The following is a 15,069-nucleotide window of genomic DNA, read 5'->3' on the forward strand; positions in this document are numbered from 1 at the left end:
ACCAAGCTTGAAAATACTTCCACTTATAGGTATACAAAAAACCTAGTGGAGTTCACCCTAGCGCTCTGCATGGTACCCACAACTGGGTCCGATAGCCCTAGGGCTAGCCAGCAGTCCCTTACAGGGGCCAGACCCATATTTGGAACCTGCGTGGCTCCGGATGCCAAAGAGCCTTCCACCTGACTGAGGAGATCCAACGAAGTGGAATCTCCCAGGGCTGGCTATGCAACAGCTGGCACAGGGTCGAAAATCACATTCTCTTGGCCACCTGGAGAACTGATGCTTTCTCTAACCTGACTTTTCCTAGAAAAGGGAGCAGCGGTATAGGTGGGAAAGCATACAAAAAACACTTTGGACCACTCGTGGGCTGCTCTCAGTTCCCACGCATTATGTCCAGCGATCCGACCAGGGTCCACGAACTCCTCCACCTGCCCGACCGGTCCCCCAACAGAGTTGGGTGTGTCTGTCTTCACCAATTGACAGTATCTCTCCTATGCTTGCGCCTTCGCTCAGAAGAGAGGCTTGCTTCTACCAGCGTATGGCTTCCCAGCCTAGGCGAGACATGGTCAGCTGACGGTGTCTGTAGCACTTGGGGTGCAGCCTAAGGCACTGAGCCACACTTGGATCGGGCGCTTGTGGAGTAACCCTAGATGGGTGGGTGATGAAGCCGAGGCCATCAGACCCAATAGTTTTTAACACAACACCAATTATACTGTGAACCCTTGCTGAACAAGGCGAGACAGTTGCAAATGGCAGCCACTCTGTCGTCCGACAGGCAGACTTGCACTGTGTGGGCCACTGCTCCTTCCTGTGACTGGGCAGATCAACCAGTCGTTCAGCTAATTCATCACCCTGATCACTTGCAGTCGCAAGGGAGCTAGGATGGCATCCATGCACTTTGAAACGTGCGGGGGCTAAGGAGAGGTTGAACCACAGCACAGAAAACTCAGGACGCTCCCCTGTAAGGTGAAGCGGAGTTACTTCCTGTGCACTAGATGAATAGCAACGTGGAATCCGCGTTCTTTCAGTCCAGTGTGATAAACCTTTCGCCCGGCCAGACAGCCTGCCGAGTACGGAAGATGTCAGCGCGTAACATCTGGGGCAACCACCGGTTCAGGCGGGGTCAGCTCCAGTGCCGGCGCTATTGGCTGAGCTAGGGCCACAGCAAGGGCTTGAGCCTGCTGCCTGGCCAGGCCCAGCATCGCGTACAGCTCAGCCGTGTACTGAAGCACTCAGGCACCAAGGGTGCAGACGCACCGAGGACACTGAGTGAGGTAGAATACAGTACTGGTGCACCGAAGCATCGGGGCACCAAGCACTGAGGTATGGAGCATCTAAACACCGAGGGCGCCGAATGGGGGCGCCCAGCCTTAACTGCGTGAAACCAACACAACCTGGGGTAGCACAAAGCATACACCGGGGTGGATACCCAGACTCGAGTGGCTGTGGTAGGCAACCAGGAGAGCAGTACAGGGGAGCACACGGTGCTGCACCGTGGTGCAGAGCGGCGATAACCTGGTTCTGGACTGCGTGCAGTCACACAACGCGGATAATAATAACGTGGCAGAGCATAGCGTATGCCAGGGTGGAGCACAGGCCCAAGGAGCTGCAACCTGTTATTTCTTAACTGCAAAGGCAGTAACAGGTACATACAGGCTTATACCCAGCCATTCAGCTATGGGGGAAACACATTCACCATGCCAGGCGGGTGACCAAGCGCGCCGAGTAGGTGGGCTGAAACAAGCCGGTGGATTCAACTCAACCGTGGGACACAGCAGAGCTGCCGTTTGATATCATACTACATTTTATTTATTTATTTATTTATTTATTTTTCTAAACTGCAAGGCAGTAAAGAAAAAACACATCACACACACACACACAACAGCAAGGTTGTGAGGGTAAAATAGCAGTCACCACGGCAGCGCGTGTGACTGCTTTTAAACAGCGCACCGAGTAGGCGGGCTGAGACATTATTATTATTATTATTTATTTCTTAGCAGATGCCCTTATCCAGGGCGACTTACAATTGTTACAAGATATCACATTATACATTATTATACAGATATCACATTATACAGATATCACATTATTTTTACATACAATTACCCATTTATACAGTTGGGTTTTTACTGGAGCAATCTAGGTAAAGTACCTTGCTCAAGGGTACAACAGCAGTGTCCCCCACTGGGGATTGAACCCACAACCCTCTGGTCAAGAGTCCAGAGCCCTAACCACTACTCCACACTGCTGCCCTAGCAGAGACAAGCCAGCAGAAGCCCCTCAACAGTGGGGCCAGCAGCGCTGGGTCCCTGTGGAAATAACGCTGTATTTTTATTTTATTTTATTTTATTTTAATTTCTAAACTGCAAGGCAGTTAAGAAACGAAAATACACACCCTCCACGCAAGCTGCGCGGGTAAAAAATAATAGTTACCCAAGGCAATATGGGTAACGGGTAAATTTTAAGCGCACCGAGAGGGTGGGCTGAGGCAGTCCAGCAGAGTCAATTCCACAGCGGGGCACGGCAGAGCCGGGGGCCGGTGGAGGAACACGTGTCTCTTTTTTCTTTTAAACTGCAACATTATTATTATTTTATTCCTTAGCAGACGCCCTTATCCTGGGCGACTTAATAGCAGAGGAAAGCAGAAAACAGCGATCGCTGTAAGGCTTTCAGCAGACTGCAATCGCAAAGCGATGTAGACTATTAAGCAGAAAAAAGAGTAAACACAGCGTAGTAACTGGACAGGGGTGTCTAGCCTGGACTACGTGCAATCACACGACTGGGGCAGCGCGTAGCTTACCGCGGAGTGAAGCACCTTCTACAGGCAGAAGGCAACGAGACACCTCGTGCATCGAGCACCGGAGGCGCTATGCGCCCTGACGTACTAAGCACCTGCCTACCGAGCACCATACGTCCTGTGGGTATGATGCGTCGCAGGCCGTACAGGGAAGGACCCCGATATGGTGCTGACTCTGTGCATTAGCACTGAGGCACTGCTTGCACTACGTTGAACACTGGTAAGTGTTAACGTAGTGTGTCCACTCACTAGCGTTACAGCAAGGTATGCACACATACCTTGTATGTATGCACACATACATAGAGGCTGTGTGGTCCAGTGGTTAAAGAAAAGGACTTGTAACCAGGAGGTCCCCGGTTCAAATCCCACCTCTGCCACTGACTCATTGTGTGACCCTGAGCAAGTCACTTAACCTCCTTGTGCTCCGTCTTTTGGGTGAGACGTAATTGTAAGTGACTCTGCAGCTGATGCATAGTTCACAAACCTTAGTCTCTGTAAGTCGCCTTCGATAAAGGCATCTGCTAAATAAACAAATAATAATAAATAATAATGCTGAGCCCCGTGTGCAGCGAATATCCTGTTTTCACAGGTACAGTGCAGCAAGGTGAGCTATGTGCCAGGTTGAGCAGTGCTTACGCAATAACCCGTGCGTCAAAAGCGCACTGTGTACTGCATTTGAGATGCTAGGCAGAGAGTCCTGAGACAGGACATCTGGCTTGTGCATAGCACTAAGCACTGCTTTCACTGCGTTTGACCCACAGGTACTAACACAGTGTAAATTTCGCTAGGGCTACAGCTAAGGCTATTAACACCGCTTACCCTGCGCCGGGTACCGTGGGCACAAGTGCACCGTGTACTATGCAGCGTATGGGCACTAGTCCACAACCAACTACACCTGCACCGTGTAATATGTACACTGCGTACAGCGCTTGAGCTGAGCTCAGTGCGCACTGGTATTACCGTGCAGCACCACGAGCAATGCGGTAGTAGAGCAGTACTTACGCAACTAGTGCAACGTGCACCGCACTGCTTGCCTCAAGCGTTCCAAATGCCTTGTGCAATGGGTACCATACACTGCGTGAACTGCGTATCGTGCACATTGTGCGTAACTACACTTTAGATCGAGCACAACACTGCTTGCCTCGAACGTTCTAGACGCCTCGCGCAGCGGGAGCGTAAACTGCATACCCTGCGCTCTGTGCGTAACTTTTTGGAAGGAGCAATGAGCACCTGCGCGTTATGTGCGCTGTGAATATCGTTCTGCGTACTGGGAACCAACTACCGTGTGCACTATGCTCCTACGCTGGCGTTGGATAATACGCAGCCTGTGCCAAGAGAAATCAGGCTATGCGTGCGCCGCGGTACCGCAGCACCAGAGAAGACGCTACGCAAAGTGCGTACCCAGACCACGTGGTCAACACACACACCTGGTCAGTGCAAAGCGTGTACCAGGGGGGGGACAGAGGCCGAAGCCGCGGTGGTGAAGTTTTTGTCAAGCAAAAATTACAGTTTATAAGAAGGAAGAAAAGAGAGAGAGAGAGAAAGAGAGAGAGAGAGAGAGAGAGAGAGAGAGAGAGAGAGAGAGAGAGAGAGAGAGAGCGAGAGCACACCGAACGCACATGAACCGACACACCGCAGCGGTCAGGTTCGGCCGGCGACTCCACTCGTACGGGGATACGGTAGTACCTAGCCCCGAGGAAGGGAGCGCGGCTGGGTCACTCGACAGCGGGGATGCGGCAGGCCTAGCCCCGAGGAGGATACTTGTGTAACTCTCTTTAGGAAAAGACAACTAACTCACGGTTGGCTGCACAGACAGCCGCTCACATACAACAGACAGCAAAGAGAGAGCGGCCAGCCCAGGGGGGGCCGCTGAAAGACAGAAAGACAAAAAACTCTGTCTTTTTCAAGAGTCGTTGATTCCAGGAAAGCGGCAAGCCAGCTTTCAGCACAAAAGCTAGGAACTACAACAGACCAGAATGGACTCGAGGACTCTCCCTATCAACACGCTCAGTTCTAGACACAGAGGTCCTAACTTACCATCTTGAGAAGGAAAAAGAGAGAGATCTTCCGGTGAGTGACAGTTTTATACCCTCGGTAGGTGGGACAGAGTGCGTCATCACAGGAAGGGGCCTTCGGCAGCTCTGATATAGAGAGCTCAGTATTACCTACCTCAAGGGCAGGGAATATCCCATACTTAATGTTGGTGGTCGTCTTCGACTTGAAAGGGAAATAAAGTTTAAAAATGTAACTGTGTAATCAGAAATAAAGTCGTCTGCTAAGTAAAGAAATAATAATAATAATAATAATAAAGTGGTCTTGGGGTGCACAGGAGTAATTAAACGTAGAAGGCAAGATTTTCTTCAGCATTATTGCTCAGAGATTGTCAGCTTACCTATTAAAGAACTGCTTCATTGACACTTCAATACAAAAAGCGGGCATTCCAGGTTTCTCAGAATGCTTAGAACACATTCCTGTGACATTCCTGGATTTGGCTAATGCATATGGTTCAGTGCCACATGAACTTCTTTGGGCAGCATTTGATTTTTTCAGTGTACCGATTACAATAACAAATTTAATGAAAGCCTACTTTGGAGATTTGCAATTTTGTTTTTCAACTTCAGAATTCAGCACTACATGGCAATGCCTAGAGGTTTGAATAATGGCAGGGTGCACCATTTCTCCACTGGCTTTTACCATGGCAATGGAAGTAATCATTAGGGCATCAAAATGGGTAGTAGGAGGAGAGCGCTTGGCTTCTGGAATGCGACTACCACCAATTTGAGCATACATGGATGACATGACAACCATGACTACAACAGTAGCCTGCACTAATCGGTTATTGGGCAAATTAACCAATAACATTGAATGGGCACTAATGCAATTCAAGCCCACTAAATCAAGGAACATCTCTATAATTAAAGGTAAACATGTAGATAAAACATTCTTCATTAATGGTGAGGCAATACCAACAGTGTCTGAGAAGCCAGTGAAGAGTCTTGGGAGATGGTACGATGGGGATCTAAAGAGAGAGCAACCACCACGAAAAGGTGTTAAAACCAATCCTCGCCCAGGACAACTGGAAGCTGCTAGAGACTGGAAAATGCTGGCAGATGTTGGTCAACGGCTTATTTTTCCACCTGAGATTGCCACCACTAACCTTCGACCAGATATTGTCTTGTGGTCTGGATCAGCACGTCTTGTTCACCTGGTAGAGTTAACAGTGCCATGGGAGGATGCTGTAGATGAGGCGTATGAGAGGAAGAAACTGTGGTATGCTCAACTAGCCACTGAAGCGGAACATCGAGGATGGAGAGTCCGGGTTTACCCAGTGGAAGTGGGTTGTCGAGTATTTGTGGCACATTCTACAACTCGGTTTCTCAGAGACGTCGGATTCAGTGGCCAAGAGTTGCGTCGAACAGCGAATAACTTATCTGAAGCAGCAGAGAGGAGCAGCAATTGGCTGTGGTTGAGACGGAAAGATTGTGGCTGGGGATCTCAAGCACAATAGAAAGAAAGAAACGCTGATGTACAGGTAAGTAAGCTGGGCTGAGTTGAGTGGGGGATGGAGGGGGGTAATGCTGGGACGCCAGAATCACCGTCGAGCCCTCTTGAGGTGTCGTGGGCTAGTTGACGAAACACAGAGGATGGAAGGTGCCCACTTGAAGACCCCAGAGATGTACCCTACTTAGCTCAATCCAGACAGTTGTCATGCTGATGCGCTGGGGAGGCCGCACTGTGGTTGACCCCCGGAGCCAGCATTGCAGCCGTTGTGTGTGCTGATGCGCCAGGGAGGCAAAATAAGCTGATCCCTGGAGCCAGCATTACACTTCAGCCATTAACACCAGGCAGAAGGATATCTACATCATCATATGGAAGGAAGCCCAAATGGATGGAGACACATATGGATCACATTAGTTTACTGTAAAGCTACATCTTAGTTGGTGTTTATCTTTAACATCTACCCTCGTGTAATGGAAATCATGGGTCAAAGGTCAAGTATAATCATCTAGAAGGATATGACATTTTGACGTCACTGCTGCGGTATTATCCCGTATGGTTTGGGATGCAAATAGTCCTCATCCATGCATTATATATTTATATTATTGCAGAGTGGGTCACTATACTTAAGTTTGTATTTGGCTGTGGGAACCAAAAGAAAATACATGGAGTGTATTGATGTTAATAATATTCTTAGTTATATATTTAGCCTCTGTAACTCGCTCTCCTCGGATGTAGTAGCCGCTAGAGGGCGCTAAAACAATTCTGTTATAATATAGGATAATGTTAGTGATTTGCATAACAAATGGTTTGTCGCGCGTCTGTGTGTGTGTGTATATATATATATATACACATTTTTTTTTTTTTTTTTTTTTTTTTTTAATTGTACACAAAAGGTTTCAAAGATTTAAAAAAAAATATTTTCAAAACGTTTCAGGCAAAAGCCCTTCTTCAGCAGAGAGAGAGAGAGAGAGAGAGAGAGAGAGAGAGAGAGAGAGAGAGACATCGAAACCCAAGAAAAATAATCGCCTCGCCTTTGTATCTGCATTGCAAACAGCACGTTGCAAGAAGTCATACAGTGACTCTTTCAATCTTTTCTCAGGCAGAACTGCTTTAGATGCTGTTCCAGCTTTACTGGGAACACACTATGCATTACACTTGCAGTACCTCAGAGTATACTCCCAGGTGCTTGGATTCCTGCAACATTAGAAACCCATACACTGGATGTAAATCCTATCAATACAAATTATTTTCAAAAGCGTTTAATGAACTACAAAGTCATTTTGAGAGTTTTAAGAATTGCGCTATACAGCAAATTTATGGCTTTTATAAAATAAATAATTGTAAATATTTGTAAAATGTTTTTAACAAGGAAATTTATGAGGATATGATGCTTATTGTATTGGGTATTTCAATTATTTTAAAGGGGGATTACATTGGGTACTTTTAATTATTTTGATACTATTAAACATATGTATTGAATACATTCATCTATAATGCAAAGCAGTGCTGCTTTTTGCACATCAAAGTATTCAGTGCTACGAGGGACAGTGCAGTTACACAGAAGTGTGTGCTACATGGCACAGGTGTTTCTAATAATCTGTCCAGTCCCAGTCTTCATTTCTGTCGCCCGCGCACCTCGAACTGCAGACTGGCGTACTGCACGTCATCACGGACCTGCTAGGAGGGGAAAACATCGTCGTGTTGCTGTACAGTATATATAGGTCTGTTCAAAATAAGATGTGTGAGATTACCATGAATTTATATTAATTCATTGTTATTTGATAGGAAAAAAATTATATTTTAGTTAAGATGTAATTGTATGTATGTTACGGTCTGTGTCTATATATACAGTACTGTGTAAAAGTTTTAGGCAGGTGTGAAAAAATGCTGTCAAGTAAGAATGCTTTCAAAAATAGACATGTTAATAGATTATATTTATCAATTAACTAAATGCAAAGTGAGTGAACAGAAGAAAAATCTAAATCATATCCTTATTTGGTGTGACCACACTTTGCCTTCAAAACAGCATCAATTCTTCTATGTACACTTGCACAAAGTCAGGGATTTTTAGGCATATAGTCAGGTGTATGATGAAACAATTATACCAAACAGGTGCTAATGATCATCAATTCAATATGTAGGTTGAAACACAATCATTACCTGAAACAGCTGTGTAGGAGGAATAAAACTGGATGAGGAACAGCCAAACTCAGCTAACAAGGTGAGGTTGCTGAAGACAGTTTACTGTCAAAAGTCATACACCATGGCAAGACTGAGCACAGCAACAAGACACAAGGTAGTTATACTCCATCAGCAAGGTCTCTCCCAGGCAGAAATTTCAAGGAAGAAAGGGGTTTCCAGATGTGCTGTCCAAGCTCTTTTGAAGAAGCACAAAGAAACGGGCAACATTGAGGACCGTAGATGCAGTTGTCGGCCAAGGAAACTTACTGCAGCAGATGAAAGACACATCATGCTTACTTCCCTTCGCAATCGAAAGATGTCCAGCAGTGCCATCAGCTCAGAATTGGCAGAAAACAGTGGGATCCTGGTACACCCATCTACTGTCCGGAGAAGTCTGGTCAGAAGTGGCCTTCATGGAAGACTTGCGGCCAAAAAGCCATTCCACTGACGTGGAAACAAGGCCAAGCGACTCAACTATGCACAAAAACACAAGAACTGGGGTGCAGAAAAATGGCAGCAGGTGCTCTGGACTGATGAGTCAAAATTTGAAATATTTGACTGTAGCAGAAGGCAGTTTGTTTGCCGAAGGGCTGGAGAGCGGTATATGAATGAGTGTCTGCAGGCAACAGTGAAGCATGGTGGAGGTTTGTCACAAGGCTGGCTGAGTGGTGACACGTCAGACCAGGAAGAAACACACAGACAGACGGTGGTGATGAGTAATGCTGAGTGCAATGGTGGCATTCAGCGTTTATTAAATGAAATAAAAGGGTTTTAAACACAAAACAGGACACGGCACTGGAGCCAAAATAAACAGGTAAACAAAACGAACTAACACACAAAACAAGCGGACAAACGTTTAAACAAGTACCGTGCTGGCACTTCCAGCACGCTGTAGCAATTGTTATTCTTTACTTTCTTTTTAGTTCTCCTCCTCTCTCTCCAGTTCTCCACTCACGAACACCTAACACTGAGTGAATGAAACGTGCATCTATTTATACTGTTGTGCTGGGATTCAATTACTAATTAATTATTCACTTGAATCCCAGCACGTGAATTAATTACGTGCAACCTCGTCCGCGCATATTACTTACTTTAAATGCACGTGCAGTGATGTGCAATCCCGTGCCTAAATACAATTTTACATTTTTAAATACACGTGAAACACAGATCCGTTTATATCCCGTGTACCAATGACTATACACCAACATTAACACATGCACCATACAACACATAACACACAAATGCACACAGGGGCGGGGCGCATTGCCACAAGGTTCCTTGCAAGTTTGGGGTTGCATTTCTGCAAATGGAGTTGGGGATTTGGTCAGAATTAATGGTCTCCTCAATGCTGAGAAGTACAGGCAGATACTTATCCATCATGCAATACCATCAGGGAGGCATCTGATTGGCCCCAAATTTATTATGCAGCATGACAATGACCCCAAACATACAGCGAAAGTCATTAAGAACTATCTTCAGCGTAAAGAAGAACAAGGAGTCCTGGAAGTGATGGTATGGCCCCCACAGAGCCCTGATCTCAACATCATCGAGTCTGTCTGGCATTACATGAAGAGAGAGAAGCAACTGAGGCTGCCTAAATCCACAGAAGAACTGTGGTTAGTTCTCCAAGATGTTTGGGCCAACCTACCTGCCGAGTTCCTTCAAAAACTGTGTGCAAGTTTACCTAGAAGAATTGATGCTGTTTTAAAGGCAAAGGGTGGTCACACCAAATATTAATTTGATGTAGATTGTTCACTCATTTTGCATTTTGTTAATTGATAAATATAAACTATTAACATGTCTATTTTTGAAAGCATTCTTACTTTACAGCATTTTTTCACACCTGCCTAAAACTTTTGCACAGTACTGTGTATATATATATATATATATATATATATATATATATATATATATATATATATATATATATATATATGCATGTGTGTTGTATATATGTATTTAGACCTAACAATAAAATGGCGCAAAAATAATAATAATAATAATAATAATAATAATAATAATAATAATAATAATAATAATAATAATAATACTGTACCGCTGCTCTTATCTTCGGTCTGGCGTGCCTTCCTCCAGAACCGGTGTTTTCACGTTGCCCTGTGAAAAAATATCATTTTAAACATCATTTTGATTTTGAACAAACCTAATTAGAAGTCAATGTAAACCAGGAATCGCCTGTGGCTTGTTTGTAATACCTGCTATTTGTTTGTCTGGCGCCCTCCCTGTAACGCGAATCTCGGAATACATCGATCTGTGGGTTCAAAACAAGAATCTACATGGTATCATATTATAAATACTATCCGAAAGGTCTATCAGAAAAGTGAATGTGAACAATATGAACTCTAGCTTCAATATTCATGGAACCTGTGATAAATATTTAAAAAACATACATCTATCAATCGATTAGGATTCAGTCCGTTTAAAAAAAAAATAAAGAAAAAAAAATACTTTGCATTATTTCGTGGTAAATGGGTTATATTTCATAATTGTATAAGTTTACAATATCTAAATAGATACATAAATAAATACATTATTCTGTGTTGGCTGATATTTAAATACATACTTACGGTTCATTTGCAAAATACGCATCTGTTTGGTAAAAAAAAGAAACCAAATATTAATTTACTTATAAATTCTTAGTGGTTTTGCTCTATTTCGAATAGCTTGTTAATAATACAGATGAAAAGGTTACCTGGTTTATTCTGTCTTCGATAGCATATTACCAGTGTAATTAACAGAGTAATCAGAAGAAATGAAGCTGCCGCCAGCGACCCATAGAGGAAGAGTGGACCCGCACCGCTCCCTGTAACACAGTTAAACAGGTGAAAAGAGAACCGCGCACCGGTACCAGGGGCGCAACGGGCGGGCTCAGGCGACTGGAATATGCACGCCCAGAGGTTCCGGGAAGCCCGGCACGCCCCGACACAAATTAAGCACTGATAATAGGTAACGTTACTCTTATGCGATCTGTTACTTTTTACCCTACTGTAAACCGTGATTGCGCGTTCTCATCCAGCAAGACTGCATAATTGAAAAGCTTATATTAAGTTTACACAATGATGTACTGTATTATTAGCCTCCTATTTCTATGTGTTTCTGGATGTATTGCTGCCTTGTTTATAATATCTCAGGCCCATGATATACCGAGTTTGACTGTGTAGTATTTGTGATTTGTTTTTCTTCTGTGGGTCTCGCTATATTGTGGCCCCCGATGTATTGCGGTTTTATAGAGGACCCCCCTCCACGCGCGCGATATATGCGAGCGTGGTGTATTTTCTGGACTTCTGAAACTTGGCAGGTAACATGAGACCCCCGCCCCCCCCTCAAGGAAAATCCTGGTTGCGCTCCTGACTGGATGTGACGCCTTTAGAATTCTGATCATTTTCAAGCTTCTTTCAGGTTCTTCGGTCACGCTTTATTTTAACGGGCGCTTGTTTTAGTTTAATAACAGCGCTTACTAACAAATCAGAAATGGTCTTGCGTTTTAATGATATTTATATAGTATTACAAGTAGCAAATAAACACACACACACACACACACTACAGTACAAGTCTATACATACTAAAACTTCATTTCTTACTTGATGGTGATTTTATTTACAAAACATCACTCCACATTTCAAAGTGTATTAAACAAGACATAACCTAATTTCAGTGTATTTATTTATTTATATATTTATTTATGTATTTATGTATTTAACCGGGAGATGTACCCATTGAGACCGAGGCTTCATTTACAAGGGGGTCCTGGAAACAATAAAAAAGGACAATCGCACAAACAACACAATACAAACATGTGCGGTTCAGACTTAATCAGCTGCATACAGAGGTCAAGCACTGAATCAATAAAACCTCGATCTGTTTGTGAATGTGGGCTGAAGGAGAAGCATTGGCAGCAGATTCTAAGTAATTCACAAATCCGATCTTAAAACCAGAGAAAGAAAGATGATCAGATTCCATCTTCACGATTGGATGTTAATAATCCTACATCTTCGGGAGTTGACATTAAAAGATCATTCTCATGTTAACTGGCTATTCGATAATGTTATTTTATGTAGTTATTTAAGTATGAATGGACTGGACTTCGTCATCTGACTCTGGACTGGACTGTGGATTTCATTATAAGAGCGATCATCGGAGCGTTCTGTTTTCGAAACCAGAAGAGCGATGTAAATATATAAAACATTAAGATCAACATGTTGGATAATGGGGGGGGGGGGGGTGTAAACCACTGAGTACATTTTGAAGACTAAAGATTAGCAGCGTTGTACTAGCCCGTTTATCCTAGCGCATTTGATTAGAAATGCCTACAGTACATTGTATTGACGCGATTTATATCATAAAACCAGAATAGTCCTATTTAGCATTTTCATATGGAGTCCATTCTTAGAACCGTCTGCAGTTCAGTATATCAAAATTGTAATTTGAACCTAAATAAGACATCGACTCTAGACCTGTCGTCTGTGCAACTTCTTTTATGTCAGATTTAAAGTTGTAGGTGAACATTCTTCGGCATTCAAGTAAGAGTTAAACAACGTCAAAGCAGTGTGAATTGGTCAACTTCACTGTTTGCAGACAGCAGACGGGAAATCGAAACAGATGGGTTTTCTTAGCTCTGAATGTTTGTAGATTTATAGAAAACAATATTTGAAACTGCCCACTTTACACACAGATAAAATAGACTGTTACGCATTTTATATACTGACGTTTACTATTTTTTGTAAAAGTTTTGGAAACCTGAAGTTGCATTAAAGTTGTCTTCATGCTCAAAACCTGCCCAATGTCCACCATGGACACAGTGGAGGAACACGATACTGTATTTACTCCCATGTTAGCCTCTGACCCGCTTGCAACATTTGCCCCACTAAAACAAACAAACGTTTGACGTAATACACTGTAATATATAAATATATACAAACGTATTCAATACCTTCTTTGCCTTCTTTCTTACTTCTTACTACTAACTAGGATCCATTGCCCACGTATATAGCTGAGCTCTTGATTAAAACGCAATAGTAAGTCCCGGAATCGTTCACCTGCGTGTTGTTTAGGTTCAGGGAACAGGTTTTCTCGATTTCGTTGCCTACCAAGCTGCTACCGGGTCTGACACTTTGATAAGTTTCCAGGGTCGGGATGCTCTTGGACCGCAGTTTGAACCACATGACACTGAAACACTTTCCACTCGTGTCCTCGATATCGCAGGTCAAGTTTACGCTGCTCCCGACCTCGGCTCTGACTAAGGGCGGGCATTGGAACAGTCCTGCATCTGCAACTGAAACAAGAAAAAAAGAAAAACAAAGAGCCTACTGTTTATATCTCTAATAATAATAATAATAATAATAATAATAATAATAATAATAATAATAATAATAATAATAATAATAATAATTATTATTATTATTAATTTAGGGCAAAATTCAAAATGCATCAGGTTGCTGATATGCAATATAACAGGCGATTAATAACATTCTGCATTTAGGTTAGCCTTATTTTTTGTTAAGGATAACCGAGAATGCTAAATCGGTAAATAAATACAAACAAAATTCAAGTGGAATATAAACCTGAAACAGACATTTGTTGTGCGATGTTAGAATATAAACAGTAAAGCCACACTTACCTTGCAGCGTGTAGAATAGCAGAATGAGCCGGAGCAGCATGGTGGACGTTCACAGCAAGGCTGGCGAGGATGTTGTGTGTGTGATCCGCACTGCAGCCAGTATCAGTGAACAGGGCAAGAAGAGGGGCTGCAACAGACAAGCCAGGAAGTGCAGATATTGTATACAGATCCCGCTGCAAGGTCCTTCACTACCACAAGATCACATTTCTATACAGTCTACAGTTAATTACGTCTAAATAAATACATACAACACAAATCTGTATTCCTACAGCAATATTAATATTCAAACAAAATGCTTACCATTATTAATTATATTCTAAAACTCCGCCTGATTCACCTTCAAGCCGTTTTTTTTGTAAAAGATCGTTCAAATTAGTGACACTTTTCATTGAAGAAAGTCTGTAAACAGACTCGTATTACTTTAGAGAAGGGCTGTGTGTCTCACTGAGCGCACCAGTGCAGCTTTTTCGATTTAGAAGCGGGTTCGAAAAGACTACATGTGAATCGGTATCTTTAATGCAGTCAAAATACTAATAAATAACTAATAAATCGATGTGTTTTAAACACGAGCATAAACACGTGCGTCTGTGTATTCTTGCAGTCTACAGACATACCTTTTTATCTCACTTTTATCTCATCTATTCATGGCACTTTTTACGTTTAGATGATCGCTTCGTGGGACATATACTAAGTGTAAGAATGAACAGCGCCACATCTCATGTTGTCAGACATTTAAGCACAAATAATCACACTGTAGTCATCATCTTCCGGAGCCTTTCTTTTGAAAGACAACTTGTTTGTAACAGCAGCTTGCTTGCTGCTTTTTTCCATCCAGCTGAAGAAGGACTCGTTGTCCATAAGTTCTGAAATATTAGCTTTTTTTAAAAATCAATTCTTTAGATTTTTGTGTACCTACAGTAACGTTTTTGTGTACCTGCACAGTTTTCAAATTAGA

This window comes from Acipenser ruthenus, chromosome 32 (genome assembly GCF_902713425.1).
Source record: "Acipenser ruthenus chromosome 32, fAciRut3.2 maternal haplotype, whole genome shotgun sequence".
Taxonomy (NCBI): Eukaryota; Metazoa; Chordata; class Actinopteri; order Acipenseriformes; family Acipenseridae; genus Acipenser; species Acipenser ruthenus.